Source organism: Epinephelus fuscoguttatus, linkage group LG8 (assembly GCF_011397635.1).
Source record: "Epinephelus fuscoguttatus linkage group LG8, E.fuscoguttatus.final_Chr_v1".
NCBI classification, from domain to species: domain Eukaryota; kingdom Metazoa; phylum Chordata; class Actinopteri; order Perciformes; family Serranidae; genus Epinephelus; species Epinephelus fuscoguttatus.
The window spans coordinates 4,206,107-4,224,641 of NC_064759.1; the positions used below are offsets into that span (position 1 = coordinate 4,206,107).

General features: G+C 42.0%; 1 protein-coding gene across 1 annotated transcript in view; it reads left to right on the plus strand.

Annotated features, from left to right (window-relative positions):
• ndufaf6 (NADH:ubiquinone oxidoreductase complex assembly factor 6) overlaps positions 1-18,535 on the plus strand; it is a 59,016-nt gene that overhangs the window by 26,672 nt on the left and 13,809 nt on the right. The window lies entirely within an intron of this gene.

An 18,535-nucleotide genomic window follows, 5' to 3' on the forward strand; every position in this document is an offset into this window, starting at 1 on the left:
TTAGACGATCAACAAAGGCAACTGAATTCAAGGAAATAGAGCTAGTTAGCGGCCTGTTAGCTAAGCTAGCACAGTGTCATACAGTCTTTCCGAAATCCATCACAAAAGCCTGTGGAAACTCCTCCCCTCTGTAATATTTCGGTCCAACCCCAAATTTACTCTTGTTTGGCGTTTCTCCTTGCTACTTTTGCATTTTTTCTTGGATGCCAGCTGCTTACAGTTTGGCACCTGGTCGAAAGTCTCGGCCTCACCTGAGCGCTGTGGGTGTACACGCCCATAAACATCCCAAACACAGAAATAGAAATCCAGGTGGAGTCTCTGCAGGTAAATACACCATCACACACACTCAGTACGTTTCCAGTCACAGTGAAGTGGAGCTCCAGTCCCAGCTGGACGAGGACATCTAACTGGCTTACTGTCCTTGTCCCAGTATACAAGCACGGGAGGGGAATCCATTTATTGAGCCAAGTATGTGCGACTCCTCTACGATAGGTGGAGATATGCCCCCTTTCAGCTTGTTAGTATTGGACCTTTTTCCTGTTGACCTATTACGTCACAGACCAAACAATGGACAAACAAGTTAGCTACGGTTAGCTAGCAGCTAACTGCTACCATGGTGGACAACTTTACAGCTCTGTACATTTGGTCCGTCCAAAAAGTCACGGCTCTGGATGTAGATTTCTCCATGTTGTTACCGGCTTCTTCTTCTCTTACACATTTAATGCTATTGGACTTCTGGGTCAAAGCCCGGGGCGGAAACTGTGGAGCATGCTCAGAGCGCCTCGGCCAGTTTGGGTCTGACTGACTGTATACATGCAGGAGTCACATGATCTGGGTGTGTTAGTCCCACTTTGGGAGATTTGATTTAGGACGGTTTCAGTCAGATGAACATATTTATGTGTATTTTAAAAGTCCAGTTTTAGTCGGACTGACACAATAAATCAGTTTTCTCTAATGTCATGTAAACGTCCTGACAAACAGCGAGTCAGACGTGATGATTGAGGAGCCTATCCCAGCTGACACTGGGTGAGAGGCAGGGTTCACCCTGGACAGGTCACCAGACTATCACAGGGCTGACACATAGAGACAGACAACCATTCACACTCACATTCACACCTACGGACAATTTAGAGTCACCAGTTAACCTGCATGTCTTTGGACTGTGGGAGGAAGCTGGAGCACCTGGAGGAAACCCACGCTGACACAGGGAGAACATGCAAACTCCACACAGAAGGGCTCCACCACCCTGGGGTTCAAACCCCACACCTGAACCAGGAACACTCTTTGAGGCCATTTACACATGGCCGGCTATTTTCATAAACGGACATTTCTCCGTCTCTGTTTTCAAAGAGATCTTCGTTTACACTTACCCGTGTGTATATATACACAAGAGCACGCCAAATCAATAGGTGGCAGTGTAACGAGAAGCTCAAGCCCTCCATGTATCCATTGTCACCATAGCAACATAGGTCGCACTTTTGACACAGGCGCAAGTTACGGCGCATACTGTGACGTCGACTGCCTATAACTCCGTTTATCTCCGTTTATCTCAGTTTACATGCAAACGCGCAACCGGAGTTTTCCAAAATCTCCACTCTGGCCGGAGTTTTTAGAAAGACTCGTTTTCAGAGGAGAAATCTCCGTTTGCGTGTAAACGAAGGGCACAAACGAAGGAAGATGTCTCCGTTTATCAAAATCACCGTGTACGTGTAAACGGCCTCTTGCTGTGAAGCAATCACTGCACCGCCATGCTGCCATGACTGGAGACCAGCTGCTTTAAATCCAGTTGATTGGACCTGATTTGGAAAGACACACACATGTCTGCTCACAAATGATGATGCAAACCACTGCAATGAGGCCTCCTTTGAGCTTTTATATGCAGCTTATCTTTTGTAGATGTCAATGTCGTGTGGACAAAGAGCGAAGAGTAATAAAGGGAGGGAAGACTTTTTTATATTGCTTTTTATGTGCTGCTAACAATGATATGATGGAAAAGTCAGTCATGAGGCAGATTTGTTTGAAAAACTGATGATAAAGAGATTATTTATTTATGATTACTTACCTATTTTTCCAAACAGATTACGTGATAATATTCATATTTGCTTAAGGTGTTAAAGAGGAAATGATGGGTTGATGTTTGGAACAAATCAGATGAATTATATTTAGCTACAGGAACAGGTTTAATGATCTCCCTGAACAGGAAACACTTTGTTTTGGCATTCAGAGGAGAGTTATTGTTCTGTTACATCAATGTTTTGCATCTTCCTGTTGTCTGCATCATTTGTGTCTGTGCATGCTGATTTTGTTGCTTTTGTTGTCATGTTGGCGTCCTGCTGCTCGAGTTGTTTTTCATTTCTTTATCTGTCACTTCAGTGTTTTTTTGGAAACGTCCTGCCAGACGACTGCAGATGAAAATAACCTGCTGGCTAACGCAGGAACGTTTACAGGAATACTGATTAATATGTGTTATCCTTATGAATAAACACAGTGAAGAAGACTGAGGATGAAGTCTGTTTCATGTTTCTCCTGTTGAGTTGTTTGTGGAAGGACACCTGTTTTGTGGCATTTTATTTGTAGAACTAACAGTGACAAAGTTCTTTGTTTGCAGAGTTAAAAATTCTGTTCACGTCTGACAAACGTTTCACCACTGCAACATATTTTCTGGTGTTTTAAAGGTCCAGTGTGAAGGACTTAGGGGAATATATTGTCAGGAATTAGTGTTTAATTACCTGAAAATAAGAATTGTTGTGTTTTTGTTACCGTACAATGAGCTATTTTCGTCTACATAGCGAGCGGGTCCTCGTCTAATATATGTAAAACTCACCAAGGTATGAACAGAGGTTACATGAGCTTCAAAACCAGACACAATTCTGGACTCTTAATTCCTGGAAAAGTGTTTGGGGTGGCAGCAAGTCCAGACAGAGAGCCAAACAGAATGTTGAGCTCACGTCATCAGGATGGTCTTACCAGTATTGATATGCAAATGTATGTTTAAGGGTGTTTCTACATGCATTTATGGCAGACTGAGGCTCATGCACATGCGTCCAGCACCACTATGCTCAAGATTTATCAAACAGAATCAGGCACATGCACAGCTTTATGAATTACAATAACATTACATATTTCTACCTTTGTGCGTACACACAGATGTGGTCATGAATGTATCTGGCCCTTGGTCTTGTTTTGGAGAGGAAGAGACCTCTGTGGATAATTCAGGTCCTGGCAAAAACTTCCTCAAAGTCTCATATCAGATGTGAGTTTTCAGACAGTCGGTGGTCAGCATGGGGTCACTCACCCCGGCTGTCCACTGTGACCTGACAGGCACCTTGTTGGGCTGTAATTAAGCCTCATCCCTTCTGCCTTGAGCTGCCACAATCAGCACAGAGACCTGTCACTACCACCTCTGACCCAGAGAGCCTAGCTGTGTACACCAGCACACACACCGGCTTCATACTGTGGTGAGAACAGAGAGCATTAATGAGTCCATGTCTGACCCGTCAGGAGTCATTACAGCCAGCAAAGAGACTCTGATTCAGTCACTGAGAGTAACTTTAAAGCTGCTTTCATCAGCCTTGGTTGGTGCACACTCCTGTGAAATCCATTGTTTGGTTTCATGTAGTTTGAAGTCAGTCTTTTTCTCATCTTGATGTTCAGATAAAATCAAATGTGTTTAATATCACTGTCAGTTTTTAAGTCTTGGCTCCTGCAAATACTGAAGTTCAATAACATGAACTTGACCAACAGCTGCACCCTCTCAACACCTTCTCATCCCAACTCGTCAAATTCTGCTGCTTTGTCAGTGGACATACACGTCTAAATATGTCATGCTTGATATCCTCCTTTCTGCGTTTTGGACACTCAGGGATGGTGTGTCAAGTTACGCTTGTTACATTCAGTGTGTTTTTTTCAAAATACACTTCAGTTTTCACAGGAAATGTACAATTTCTGCTCGATATATGCAGACAGTCTTTTTCAAAATAAACTTACAAAGCTGGTAAAACACTTGTTTTTAAGTATGTTTCTTTAGATTTAGGCAACAAAAGCACATGGTATGGTTTAGAAAAACAAATCATGGTTACGCTTAAAATTCACGCGGGAAACAAACAATGGGTACCCGGGTGAAAGTCTGGAGTTTGTTTGACCTAACCGCCACCTCTCCCACACTTCCTGTACGGACTTTCTTGCTCTTTATACTACGGTAGTTGGCAAAGGCAGAACAAACTGTCACCGCCTCTATGTGTCCGTGTCTGTCTTTGTGTGTCTTCAGCCTGTTGTCTTTACAAACTGCTGCTTTTTCAGTAGTCTGGTCGTTAGATACACACGTACAAAATCAAGACACCTTGCACAGCAGTATGATATGCACTGGCAGCGGCAGATGTTGACACAGTAGCCACCAACTGAAGTGGGTGAGGGACAGTGGAGGAGTCAAGTTTTACCTGCATTGTCACCCAGGAGTCCATTTTTCACTTCCTGTGTGAATGTTGAGCTTTTTTTCTAAATCTAACCACGTGCTTTTGTAGCACAAGGCAAAAAATGTAAATACGAAGTGTTTTACAGATGTTATTAGTTTATTTTGAAAAAGAAAGAAACAAGCAGAAACTGTACATTTCCTGTGAAAACATAAGTGTATCTTAAAAAGACACAATGCATGTAATAAGCGTAATTAGACACGCTGATGTGGAACACCAAAAACAGATGCAGGAAGATACCGAGTGTGTCATATGTAGACGTGCAAGTCCACTAATAAAACGGCGATATTTGACAAGTTGGGATGAGAGTGTGTTGAGGTCTTAGTGAGAATGTCACAGCTCAAGTTTCTTAGGTTGTTTTTTTATTTAATTAATTCATGTTGTTTCCTGTTTTACTTTGAAACTCACATCTCCTCTCATTTCAGATCACTTCACTTCCTGTCCCTGTGTGTTTTCCCTCCCTTTTGATGACTTCACCTGTGTCTGATTGCCTGTCCCGCCCTGATCAGCCTCACCTGTGTCTCGTTATCCTTCCACTCACCAGAGTATGTAGTGTGTGTCTTGTTTTCTCTCAGTGCCAATTCGTATGGTGTTCCAGCCTTTGTTTCCCTGTGTCCTTTTCTTGATTTGTTTTTTGGGATGTAGCCTGTTGAGTAACTGATGAGTCTGCCTCATCCTTTTTAGATTTGTTTGCCTCAGCTGATTGTTTGTCTGTGTACTGTACCTACATTTTGACCAGAAAAGACTGTTATTTTACCTGCGCTGTCTCCAGAGTCGTGTGTTTGAGTCCACTCTCACTTGGCTCACCACTTGTTCACCTCTCATTCCCTCTGTGTTGATGGTGGGAAGTTGAGGCCACCAGATCCAAAATGCTCGTACATATATAGAGTTGATCTTTATGATTTACGCTGATGCAGAAGTGACAGCCAGCCTGAGTGAAACACTGAAGTTTAACTCAACCTGTGATATCGTGTCTGCATCGAAAGTATTGTTTGTGAGACTAATTGTCCAATCTGCAGACACAGGAGGGAAGCTGCTGTTCACATTTATCCGTAACGCCCGCTTTTACATGCAGGTCTTTGTAATATCCCCACCGCTGTGTCGAGAAAACATTTGTTCTTCTCGTCAGTTCAGCTGAAACAAAAACACTTTGAAGCATCACAGAAAGATTCAAACCTAGAAGATTAAAAAGACAACAGACGTGCTGAACTTGATTCTTTTCGGACTGAAAACAAAAAGTTGCAAACAACAATGAAAGTGACTGTCAGCAGTGACTGGACGATGGACGGTGGGGATTCATAACTCAGAGCGTTTATTTATGTAGTCTCGATCTGACCATGTGATGAAACACAATAAAAGAAGAGATTAAAGATATAAGAAAGAAAATGTGAACTGGACTCTTTCATCCTGGAACAAACTGAAAAAACTGGAATGACGATACAGGTAAAAACAGTTTAATTTGAGTAACCTCTGATTTCTACATTTAGCGGAGGCTTTTACTTCAGCTGACGTGGCAGAGAGAGTGATAAAATCAGAGACAATGGATGGAACACTAACATGAGTAATAGATGTGACGACACTAAAGATGTAAGAGCTGAGGAGCCAAACTGAACTCTCTCTCGCTATCACAATAACAAGACATTTATTTTAGTTCTGTTGCGTCACACTGAAGAAATAGAGACACGTTGGATGACACATGCACATTCAAGTCTGTGTTTTCAAGACAGCAACGACTCCTGCAGTAAAGATACGATATTATATTATTATAAATGTGTAAACCAAATATTTGGAGTCTATAAATCTGCCTCAGGGCACACTGGGAATTAAAGAGAAGCTTTCTTTTGCAAATATTATCATATTGTGTTCATTTTAAAACATCTACAGGTGCTGTAAATTATAAGCATTACTGATTTTATCTGAACTGCAGCTGATAAAAGTCAGGCAGAAAGAGACTGATCATAGGTTAGCACCGGTAACACCTCATCCTGTCATACACTGAGCGTAATCTGTCGCATGGAGCGAGAAAAAGTGTCCAGATTTACTGCGACTGACAGCAACACTCAGGGAGTCTGTTGAGCTCTGAGTGAGTGTAAGGAACTGCTGCTCTGAAAATAGGTTAGAGTTGTGTGAAGGGTCAGTGTACGGAGCAGGTTAGCACGTCTTCACTGGGAAAAACTCAAGCAATCTGATGTTCGCTTCGCATCACGTCCAGGTAGAAAGAGGTGTCATTGTGTAAATACTGAACACAAATCGAGCGATTACTTACAAAGATGTGAATGATGAGAGCATATCTGTGCTCACTAGCCTTGTAAGACCATCCTGACGACGTGAGCTCACATTCTGTTTGGCTCTCTGTATCAGTCTGGTGGGCAGGAGGACTCGCCTTGATCAATCACTTGGCACTTGTAGTTTCAGTGTTTGAGAATCAGAATTAGAAACTGTTTATTGCCAGGTGGGTTTGCACAAACAAGGAGTGTGACCTGGTGATTTGGATCAAAACAAGAAAAATGACGCAAAAGTATAAAGATTATTAAAAATTACAATAAGAAAATTTACTAGAGAATATTTAAAAATTATATAAGAGTACATAAAAATATATATATTACATAAGCGCTCATTGTGCGTCAACGTGGTCAATAAACCAACACAAAGGGCTGACAGTGTGAACTGTGAACACCTCGTGTACGCAAGGCCCCTCTTTTACCTTCATCCCACCGATGAGTCATTTGCCGCCCTCAGCCTTGTACATTACGCCTCTGCAGGAACCCTGTGATGTTGTTGATGACAGTGACAGTGTGCATTAGGAACATTAAAGGCACGATGATGTCCGTCACTGCTGAACAAAGAAGTTGAGGTAGGAGACAGACTGGAGCTTTAATGGACCCGACCAGGGGTTGGCAGCCTGCGGCCTCGGAGCCACGTGTGGCTCTCCAGCTCCTCTCCAGTGGCTCCCTGTGGTTTGACAAAAAATTGGAAATGAATAATGGTTATTTGTTTCACATTTTAATGTTCATATATCAGTGTTGTAGGCCTAAACAAATTCTTACATTCTCAGATTGTAAAAATGTAAAGCCTCTATACTAAATAAAGAGTATTTTAACATTTCAACATCTAAAATGTGCGAAATACCTCTGCTGCCTGGCACCTTGTCTAACTTCTCATTCTGAAGTCGTCAACATGAGGCACTTTGGCAGTGACTTCTCACGTCAGACACCAACGAGAAACGCCTTCCTTTAACATCAGCATGATACGCAGCGGGTTCCCATTAATGTTTAACGGAAACGCAGCGGGACAGCAACGAGAGTTAAGGCAGCGGAAGAGTCGGTGGATGGGTCCATCAACAACCCACTTTCACCTGGGAGACAGTTGTTCACTTCCTGTAAGATTATAAAGCCAAACCCTGTTCTTTCTCTCTAAACACAACAACATGTTTTTGTTGTCAAACACCTGGAGATTTGGTGGCCGTCACTCTACACTCAGAGCTGATGGAGCACAACAGGATCATTATATAACTGAGGTTTTGGAGTCTTAAGCTCCTTCGAGGCAGGTCGACTCTCATTTTTAATCCTGTGGTGCTTCTGTCTATTCAGAGCTTATTCAATATTAAGCAGACGTTGAAACACCAGCAGCTTGGGGATACACACTGAGCTGAAAAAGTTTGGAGATGTTTCTCCCCATCTTACCTCCTCTTAAAACTTATTATCCATCATTGTGACAAATTAAATCCTCTGTCAGGCTTTGTTCTTTCAGGTTTGTCACGTCATGATAAGAAGCTTACGAAGGAGGAGATTTTAATAAGACCCACTCAAACACTCACCTGATAGTTGAGCGAGGACTTTTAGCTGCCCTACACATCAAACGTAATTGGTTAGATAAGGTCTCTGCTCTCTGCTTTGATTCTGCAGCTTCTCTGACGCTCACAATTATTCTCTCTCTTTGTATTTATGCAAAACACATCCACATAGTAACTTCAGCTTTTCCTCACCCTTTAGTGGCTCAGTGTCTAAACAATAAAGTGACATGTCTGTTTTTTAGAGATTAATGGGAACTCCATTTCTCATCCTTCTAGTTCTATCAGGTGATAAAACAATAATATGAAAACACTCAACAAATTAGGGATGAAACCAACTTGGTTTTATATCGACTCTGAAGGAGCTGTTGTTGACTCTAAATGAGGGCAAAGCCTCAACAGTTTTTTGTCATATATCTATACAATGTCAGATTTTTGTGTTAAACGTGGCCAAAGTTTTAAATAATGCTGTAAATATATGTAACAGGAATAATACGTAAGCCCAGTTGCCAGAAGAAAATGTTGGCATTGTACGTTTCTGCAAACCATTGTTATATTTGCATTTCATAAGTATCACACCAACATTTCTGAAGTGACGTAGTATATGAGCTGACACTGTCATCGGGAGGTGGATGGTGTGTCACCTAGGTGAGCCACCCGCCAGGCTACAGACCAACATACAACAAAGCTGGTGTTTTTGGGGAGCCTTTGTAGCATTTTGCAGAGTTTGTTGCCATGGCGAGGGATGTCTTCAGGTACCTGGGACTAAAACAGAGAAACGTGTCAGAATCACTGAAACTGTGTTGTGTAAAAATTTGCACAAGTTAAAACAACTTCAGAGTAGCAACGTGAGAGGAGCTATTTCTTGTTCTGTGGATCTGGAAGTAAAACTCCTGTTCAGTTTGTGCACAGACGACAGACACTCCACCCTCAATACTCTAAGAGCAAAACAGCGTCTCGATCCTTTGCAGTGGAAATTAGTCGCATGCTGCAGAATTGACTGAAATCAACATAATTCGTAGGGAAACTGAGCTCCACAACACATTCAACAGTTTCTCAGTTTTCACATTCACACATGTAGGCTAATTTTCAGGAGCTCTGATTCAAGCCTCCGCTTGGCTTCTTCTCCATCAACCTGGTCTCGCTTCAAAGTCATCAAAATCTGACGCTGGGTCAGCGACTTCTGGCGTAGGACACTGACGAAAAAAGCTGTCCTTAGACGTCGGGATGATACACAGCCGGTCGCCATTATTGTTTAAAGGTATAATATGTAGTTTTTCCACATAAAAATGTCTAAAAACAACTAAACCAATATTATATATTTTGTTTAGTTGTGTATTTTGATGATCAGAAATGTTTCCAACAATTTTTCAAACCCAGATAAATATGAAATATTAATAAAAGCCATAGCCATTAAATTAAGGAGAAGAAGAAGAAGCAGACCGGATGAGACGTCAGAGAATGAACGTTACTGTTGCTAGGCTAAGCTAACTCGTCATGGATCATGATCATACATTGACGGTTGCTGCACCTTCTGACACCGAAGCTGTCCCAGTAAACAAGCCGGTAAAATGGAAACGTACGGGTCAACCAAGCGATTCCAGAAGAATCTGGGATAACAAGAGAGCTAAAGCCAGGATAAATATTGGTGTGGCCTTTCCGAGATGGAGAGAGCTTTGTGAAAATCTAGGACTACAGTTCGACGCCGACCTCGCGTGTGTTCTACTAGACAGGTAAGCAAACATCTGGCTGATGTTATCGAAATATTAATCATTTCCACCAGTGTATTGCAAGCACTGCTGCCCGCCTGGGCACCAGCGCTCCGGCCAGCGGCCTCCACTGCGGAGCGGTGTGGAGCAGAGGCTGGCTAACCACAACATCTAACCATAGGTTGCAGAAAATTACATATTGCACATTTAAGGGCTTCCGCCGGCGTCAGGAGGGTTAGGGTTAGGGTACAGTAACGGAAGTTAAGGAGGTGGAAGTCAGAGTAGGGTGGGTGGGTCCAGCAACCACTGACATCACACGGGAGGCCGGTGTTCATTTCCGTATAATTGTAAAGCCAAACCCTGTTATTTTTTTCCTAAACCTAACCACGTGTGTTTGTTGTCGCAGGGAAAAAAAAACAACAACTTGTACTGACATGGTGCTTTTATTTTGAAAGAGACAGTATGTAAACTACATTTCCTGTGACTTTATATACTTGCTAAGTAACTTCTGTTAGATCCTCAACACTATCCTCTATATGAGACTGTAACAAACCATTTCGTCATGCTGCACTTGAGCAATCAGCTCGTTCTGTAAAAGCTGTGAATCAGTGGAACACTCTGCCTGATGATGTGAAGAGCTGCAGCTCCTTCAGTACTTTCAAAACCAACATGAAAAGATGGTTAAAAGCTGCTCAGCTCTGCACTCACTGACCTTGAAATGCGGACTTTATGATTTGTTGTTAATGTGATGACGTAGCTTTATATTGTTGTGTTGGGCTGTGTCTTTGTCCTGACCTGCCGAGGGACTGCAGATGTGAATTAGCTCTAAGCTATAATATGGCACAGTCCGTACACAGCCCCTTTTAACTAAAACAACTGCAAGAAAATTCGAAATGAAACACAGGGTGTGTTTAAAAATCACACCACGTCCAGAAACTGATTGCAGCAGAGGAAATGAAGCCACAGAAACAAACACACACCAACAGGAAACACTAAATCCGATGAGACGATGAAAACCACTCCGCTAATAAATTGGGTCTGATCTGTTGCCACGGAGACCCACTTCTCCTTTCATCTTGCCACCGCAGACCTCAACCCATTTATCTTCATTTATTCAGCTGGTGAATCAGAAAGCCTCCTGAGAGAGGTCCTAGATGAGGGATCCAAATAACACCTGAAGCTGCTGCTGAGTTCAAATCAATCAACACTTTAAAGCGATGCCACCATCACAGTCCCTGAACGCCTCATGTGTCCATGTCCTGTAGATTTCAAAGTGATTGTAACTGAGGAAACTCAATGAGAAGAGCTGTTGTTAATGATAACAGAGTGAGTCCACAACATCCAACAGTATGTTGACGTGACAGAGGCATCAGATATCTCCTCTTTCAGTCCAACACACCAGAATAAATGTTGGTGCTGCACGTTTCTGAAAACCATGTATTTGTTACATTTGCATGTCATTATCTTGCAGAGACGTTGAAACTTCCCATTACTTTTTCTTTGCTGAAAACACAGCAATGTCTCAGTAAAAAACAAACACTCTTTGTGACAGTGTCCCTGCTGAGAAAACAGTGATGGATCCCTAAAAAACCCCACATTTTGTACCTGGAAAAAAATCAGCTGGAAGCACAGAATAACCACTTTTGTTGTTTGTTGGACCTGAACAGGCATCTCACCAGTGTGTCACTCCATCCACCATCTCCGCCACCTCCTGATGAGTCCATGCCAACACATTCTCCCTCCGACCTCGTCACATATCGACATTTGGTCATGGACTTTCCACGTCCACACATGACGTCCAAGGTACCCTGGGTATGTTGGTTGTTGATGCTCTGGGACGCCGTGTCAACTTCAGCCTGTTACATGCATTGTCTGTTTTCAAAATACACTTCTGTTTTCACAGGAAATGTACAGTTTGCATTCAGTCTCTTTCAAAATAAAAGCACTACGTCGGTACAACACCGTGAATTGACATTTTTTTTACTTCAATGGCTTCACAATCTTGCAGGAGGCAAACACCAGCCTGTAAGTCTGTGTTTGTTGGGTCCATCCACTCAACCTCCCACCCACCCTATTCAGACTTCCGCTGCCTTAAAGGGAAATTTCGGTTTATTTCAACCCATCTCCTATCGTCCTAAATTTGTTTCAAGTGACTAGTGACATAAAAATAATAGTTAGCATGTTAGCTGTTAGCCTAGATACAGCCAGGGGCGCATAGTAGCATCAGACCTGTTAAAACATAAGTGAACGGGCAACCTTCAAGTGCAAAGTTAGTCCACTAAACAAGCTTTTTTCCCACAAAGACCGCCTCATATCGTTAGGATAAATGTCAGAGAACATATAGAAAACGACATGTAAACGTGTTGTCTTACCTTACCGGTGTGCTGCCATGTTTGTTTACCATTTAGCTCTGCTTTCCAAAGCGCGGCCGAAATCTTGCGAGAACAAGCAGCAACAGCTGGAAGGCAGAACCAGACAGTAGCCTGAAAAGTTCATTCATTTATTTTATGAAAGATTTATAGAATAATGGCTGACTTTTTGCCAGACTTCGACTTTGTGGAGGAGGAATTTGATTTTGCAGAGTTTGATGGCCACCCTTATTTATTTGAGCCAGAATACACTGACGAAGAGCTTCGTGAAATTGAAGAACGGAGGAGGAGAGAGAGAGAGGTGCAACAGGTAGAGGACGAGAGAGGAGGAATGGCTGCTGCAAGGCTGCGTGGCTCTGGAGATTGGTGGTGTACCTGTGAATGCTGTGCCCCAGTGCCCACAGAAGAGGAATGCCTCTGTTGCAAGGAATGGGACCGGTTGCAGCCTTATTTTCAAGGTCTGGATGTGACCGAGGACGAGACACCTCCACCTGGAGTAGTATCCAGCTGGGCTTTATCTAGAGCTGGCAAGATTTCAGGCACGGTATGAGATCGCTGCTTGTTCTCACAAGATTTCGGCCGCGCTTTGGAAAGCAGAGCTAGATGATAAACAAACATGGCAGCACACCGGTAAGGTAAGACAAAACGTTTACATGTCGTTTTCCATATGTTCTCTGACATTTATCCTAACGATATGAGGCGGTCTTTGTGGGAAAAAAAGCTTGTTTAGTGGACTAACTTTGCACTTGAAGGCTGCCCGTTCACTTACGTTTTAACAGGTCTGACGCTACTATGCGCCCCGGCTGTATCTGGGCTAACGGCTAACATGCTAACTATTATTTTTATGTCACTAGTCACTTGAAACAAATTTAGGACGATAGGAGACAGGTTGAAATAAACCGAAATTTCCCTTTAACTTTTGTTGTTGTCCCGTCACGTGACACAGCCGGGTGCTGTCAAACAATAACGGTGACTGGCTGCGTATCATGCTGACACTAGGGGGCAGCTGTTTTTTCCATTGGTGTCTGACGACGGAAGTCACTGTCCAAGTGGCGGTTTTCAACAACTTTGGAGTGAGACCAGGTTGTAGGAAAACAGTGCACACCAGTTTGAGATTCAACGTGCCCCAGATCAGGAGCCAGAGCCTTCAGCTATCAGGCTCCTCTCCTGTGGAATCATCTTCCTGTTACGGTCCGGGAGGCAGACACCGTCTCCACATTTAAGACTAGATTTAAGACTTTCCTCTTTGATAAAGCTTATAGTTGGGGCCGGCTCAGGCTTGCCCTGTACCAGCCCCTAGTCTGCCGAAGGACCTCCTATAATACACCGGGCACCTTCTCTCCTTCTCTCTCTCTCTCTCTCTCTCATGTCCTGTTACTGCATCTTGCTAACTCGGCCATACAGCATGTCACTAACTCGACTTCTTCTCCAGAGCCTTTGTGCTCCACTGTCTTGCAGGTTAAGCTATATCCAAGGATGGGCAGTATTTCTATTACTTGTATTTAAAATACATATTTCAATTACATTTGAGTATTTTGTAATTTGTATTTGATAAGGCCGATAAAAAGCAAATGTAATTTGTAACAAAATACTTTTGAGTGGAGTAATTTTGTATTTAAAATACTCAAAATACTCTCTCCATGAATCAAAAAACAAAAATAATAGGCTACACATTATTATAATATTGGATGTAACAATATTTTGTACTTTTTTTCTTTTTAAATATTTTTATCTATATGTTTTTTTAAACATGTGCCATTCAATGACCTAGTGGTCTGTTTTACTGGACTGTGCATAACATAGGAAATTGTATGTTGTTGTTGTGGTTGATGCTTGGATGAGTAGGCTACAAATTAATTGCCTCACGTGGGATCAATAAAGTTGTCTGAATCTACATCTGAATCAATAAATAATATTTTAGGGTAGCCTACACCAAATTGTGAGGAAAAAAAGTGCAAATTTGCAATAGCTGCAGCCAAATTTGCTACTATCACGCCATTAATGGATGAATCATGGTTGTTCTTTCTGGTATAGTTACTCATGGTCTCTAGTTGCAGTATGCAAATTTTGAGCAATTTTGGTCAAGGACTTTTTGAAAACGAAAAGCTTTGTGGACCGACCAACCAATCGACCGACATAGTGACCCATAGAGCTGCGGGTCGCTGCTAAAAAGAAAAGAAGTATTTTCTGTATTCAAAAATACAAAATACATGTATTTTATTTTGATGCATTTTCTGGCACCAGTGTTTTGTATTTTATTTTGATACATTTATTAGAGGGTTATTTTGTATTTTGTATCAAAATACATTTTGATGTATTTTTGCCTATCTCTGTTTATATCGCAGCGGTGCCTGGACAGCGTGACGTGTGTGGTTGTGCTGCTGCCGTGGTCCTGCCAGATGCCTCCTGCTGCTGCTGTTATCATTAGTCATTAGTCATACTTCTACTGTTATTATACACACATGATTATTGTCACATATGTATACTGCCAGATATTAATACATACTTTCAACATAATGTACCACAGTAGCCAGAATTATAACTATAATATTATTACAAAAATTAACATTATTAACATAACGCTATTATCATTACCGTCTGTCCTGCATCTCTCTCTCTCTGTCTCTCTCTCTCTCTCTCTGTCTCTCTCTCTCTCATTGTGTCATGTGGATTACTGTTAATTTATCATGCTGATCTGTTCTGTACGACATCTATTGCACGTCTGTCCGTCCTGGAAGAGGGATCCCTCCTCAGTTGCTCTTCCTGAGGTTTCTACCGTTTTTTCCCTATTAAAGGTTTTTTTGGGGGGGAATTCTTCCTTATCTGCTGTGAGGGTCTTAAGGACAGAGGGATGTTGTGTGCTGTAAAGCCCTGTGAGGCAAATTGTGATTTGTGATATTGGGCTTTATAAATAAAATTGACTGATTGATTGATGTTGTTGGCTGTCCGTGGGTTTTTTGTGCAGTGGGAAAGGAGCTTGAGACTTGGATTATACTGCACAAGCTGTGCGTGAGTTTGTAAACGGATGTTTTAATATAGTTTTGCTTTTGTTAAGCTCAGACCCTGTTTACTCAGAGTCATGAAGAACATTTGCCATGTTTGGATTCTTTGATCAGAGTGGAGGCATTTGAGAAAAACAAAGTTTTCTTCATGATTCATAAATGCTTTTTAATTGTCTCGTAACTATGAGTCACTTTGTAACTTGAAAAGTATTTGAATAATAAATGTTAAAAACAACTATTTAGTTAAAAAGTTACACTGAAGAAAATCAGTTATTCATCAGTTTATGTGATAAACTAAACAGATGGTCAGAAATGAGATTTGCCACTTCATCTGAATACTGAACAGAAGACGCAGAGCAGAAACGTGACCGTGTTTTATATTCACAGTCACTTTTAGTGTGAATTTAAAACTAGTCAGGAGGAAAAAGTACAAATGCTGTTAAATATAACAATATTTTGTCCTGACTGATCAACATCTGCATATTTTGCTCCTGTTATGACCCACTTTCATAATTTATGAAGCCATGTGGAAAATACTGGAGCAACAACAATAGCTCTCATGTTATCTAACTTCATTAAAACGATCTGTGTGGCTGATGTGAATGTCGGTCACGCAGCAGGAAAGGGAAACATGGCTCCAGCAGAGCGACCTTCTCTGAAAGTGCACCTGTTCCTTTTGGCATTGACTTTGTATTTACATATTCTGCAGACTGTTTCATGGAGAGAATAAAGGTGATGAATAATTACAGGTTAATTAATTCATCAGTGAGGTGCAGCAGGGCAGTCCGGATGAGCTGCTGGAATCAAAACTGCAGGAAAAACTGTTTGCTGAACGTCATTGAGCAAAAGTTTGAATCTTTCCTGATACACGTGGCTCTGAACTGATGCTGATTCACCACTTAGTCTCTTTAAGAGGCTGCGGCACTCACTCACCGCTCAATACTGTCTCTCAGATAAAGATCGCTTCATTTTGGGAGAAACGTGGAATGATTTCTTTTTATTTCTGAGTGATTCTAACTTCTCTGAGCGCCTGTGGAGACAGAAACATGCAGCCTCATACTGGAAAAAAAGGAGTTTGTTGATTTCATGATTTATAAATGCAAGAAATGGCTCGAAGCCAAATGCTTTCATTATTGAAATGTACATTTAACTTTCAAATTAGATTAACGTTATTCAGCTTCAGGCTCCGTCCTTAAGTCCCAACTAAAAGGTAGTCACCCTCACACTGTTGAACCTAATTTAATTTATTTAAATATATGTGGCCCTAAATTGCTCGTGGCAAAGTTAATCAACGTGGAGCATTAGCATTAAATTTAACTGGTTAGCAGATGAGTAGCAAACTTCTGCCTGTCAGAGAACAAACTGGAGGCAAAACAGTTCAGGCTGCAACATGACATCACCCAGAGTGTGAAGTTCAAGTAAGTTCAAGTATCTTGGAGTCTTGTTCACAAGTGAGGATAGATTAGAGCGTGAGATGGATTGGCGGTTTGGTGCAGTGATGCGGGCGCTGCGCCAGACCGTCGTGTTGAAGAGGGAGCTGAGCTGGAACTCAAAGCTTTTGATTTACTGGTGCATCTACGTCCCAACCCTCACCTATGGTCATGAGCTCTGGGTAGTGACTGAAAGAATGAGGTCGCAGATACAAGCGGCCAAAATGAGTTTCCTCTGTGGGGTGTCTGGGCTCAGCCTTAGAGATAGGTGGAGCTCGGAGTAGAGCCGCTGCTCCTTTGTGTCAAAAAGGGGTCAGTTGAGGTGGTTCGGGCATCTGATCAGGATCCTCCTGGGCTTCACCCGAGGTGTTTCGGGCACGTCCCACTGGCAGGAGGCCTCGCGGCAGACCCAGAACACACTGGAGGGATTATATATCTCATCTGGCCTGGGAACACCTGGGAAAAACCTCGGCAAAGTCAGTATGTTGGCTATGCATCAGTGTGGAATTAAAGTTATGTTAGTTTCAGGCAGATACGCTGCCCCCACGGAAGGAGGGAGGGATCAGACTGGATGCAATTTCAGACTTAAGCTGGCAACAGAATAAAACAAGCTGAAAATTCTGCCTGATGTCAGGCAAAGTACTTTTGACACTTTAGCATTTAAGTTTTCACAAAGTCAAACATTTAGGAGAGGGATTCAGCAGTGTTCTTGCATCAGGCCCAATCTGTTGATTTAAAATGAATCTCATACACACATTGGCGTCAGTGCATTTCTTTGCTGAATGATTTGACGTCAGGTTTGTCCCACTGACCATAATTAGGTCTTTTCAAGAAACAGCTTATGGAGATTTAGAGTAATTACCTCCACCAGCAGCTCAGCTTTGCATTTACCACATGACTGACTTAAAGAATCAGACAGACATTTCCGTGACATTTCCAAAACAACAGAGGACGTGTGGGTCCATGTCCTCAAGCCAGAGAGGGAGAGCTGTTAGCCGAAGCTCGAGAGCAGGAAGTGTGTGTGTTAAAGTGTGTCAGAGCCGAGCTGCAGCAGTTAAATGTGACTTTTAGCTGTGAGCAGAGAGAGAGGCGTCTGCAGCTTCAATAAATCTCTATCGACATGAGCTTCTAAAGCTCCTCGACAAAGCTCCCCGCTGCACTGATTATTTTGCTGCTGGGAGTATGGGGAACACACACACACACACACACACACGCACACACACACACACTCAGTGTAGGTAACAGACAAAAACTTTGTGTCAAATCTTTTTTACCGATCAATAAACCTTTAAACTGCCCAAAACTTAGCACAAATTTTAATCTAAAAAAAAATCTACTAAATCTGAACTGTAACCGAACTTATTTCGGAGAGAAAATGAAGAAGAATTTTTTTTTTACCAAATCCATCAGTCGTAAACACCTGATATATTTTGCAGACTTCCTGCTTCAGCTTTGACCAGTTGCACTGTTGTTGTGTGGTCACAGCTTTCCACTGCAATTACAGAACAATAACCAACATTTCAGCTCCAAATAAAACAGTTTAGTAGATAGCTGCAGTGATTACAACCTTTACACTAACTGCTCATGTTCTTGCCCTGTTGAATGAATTTGATACGAGTAATGGAAACACCATATTCCATTTGAACACTCTACATTAGTCCTTACTTCAAATGTAGAAAGAGAAAAACAAAAGAAAAATGCTTGCTGCACCTTTTTATTGTTGCCAGACAGCCACACCATCATCTCCTTATTCTAACCTTCCCATT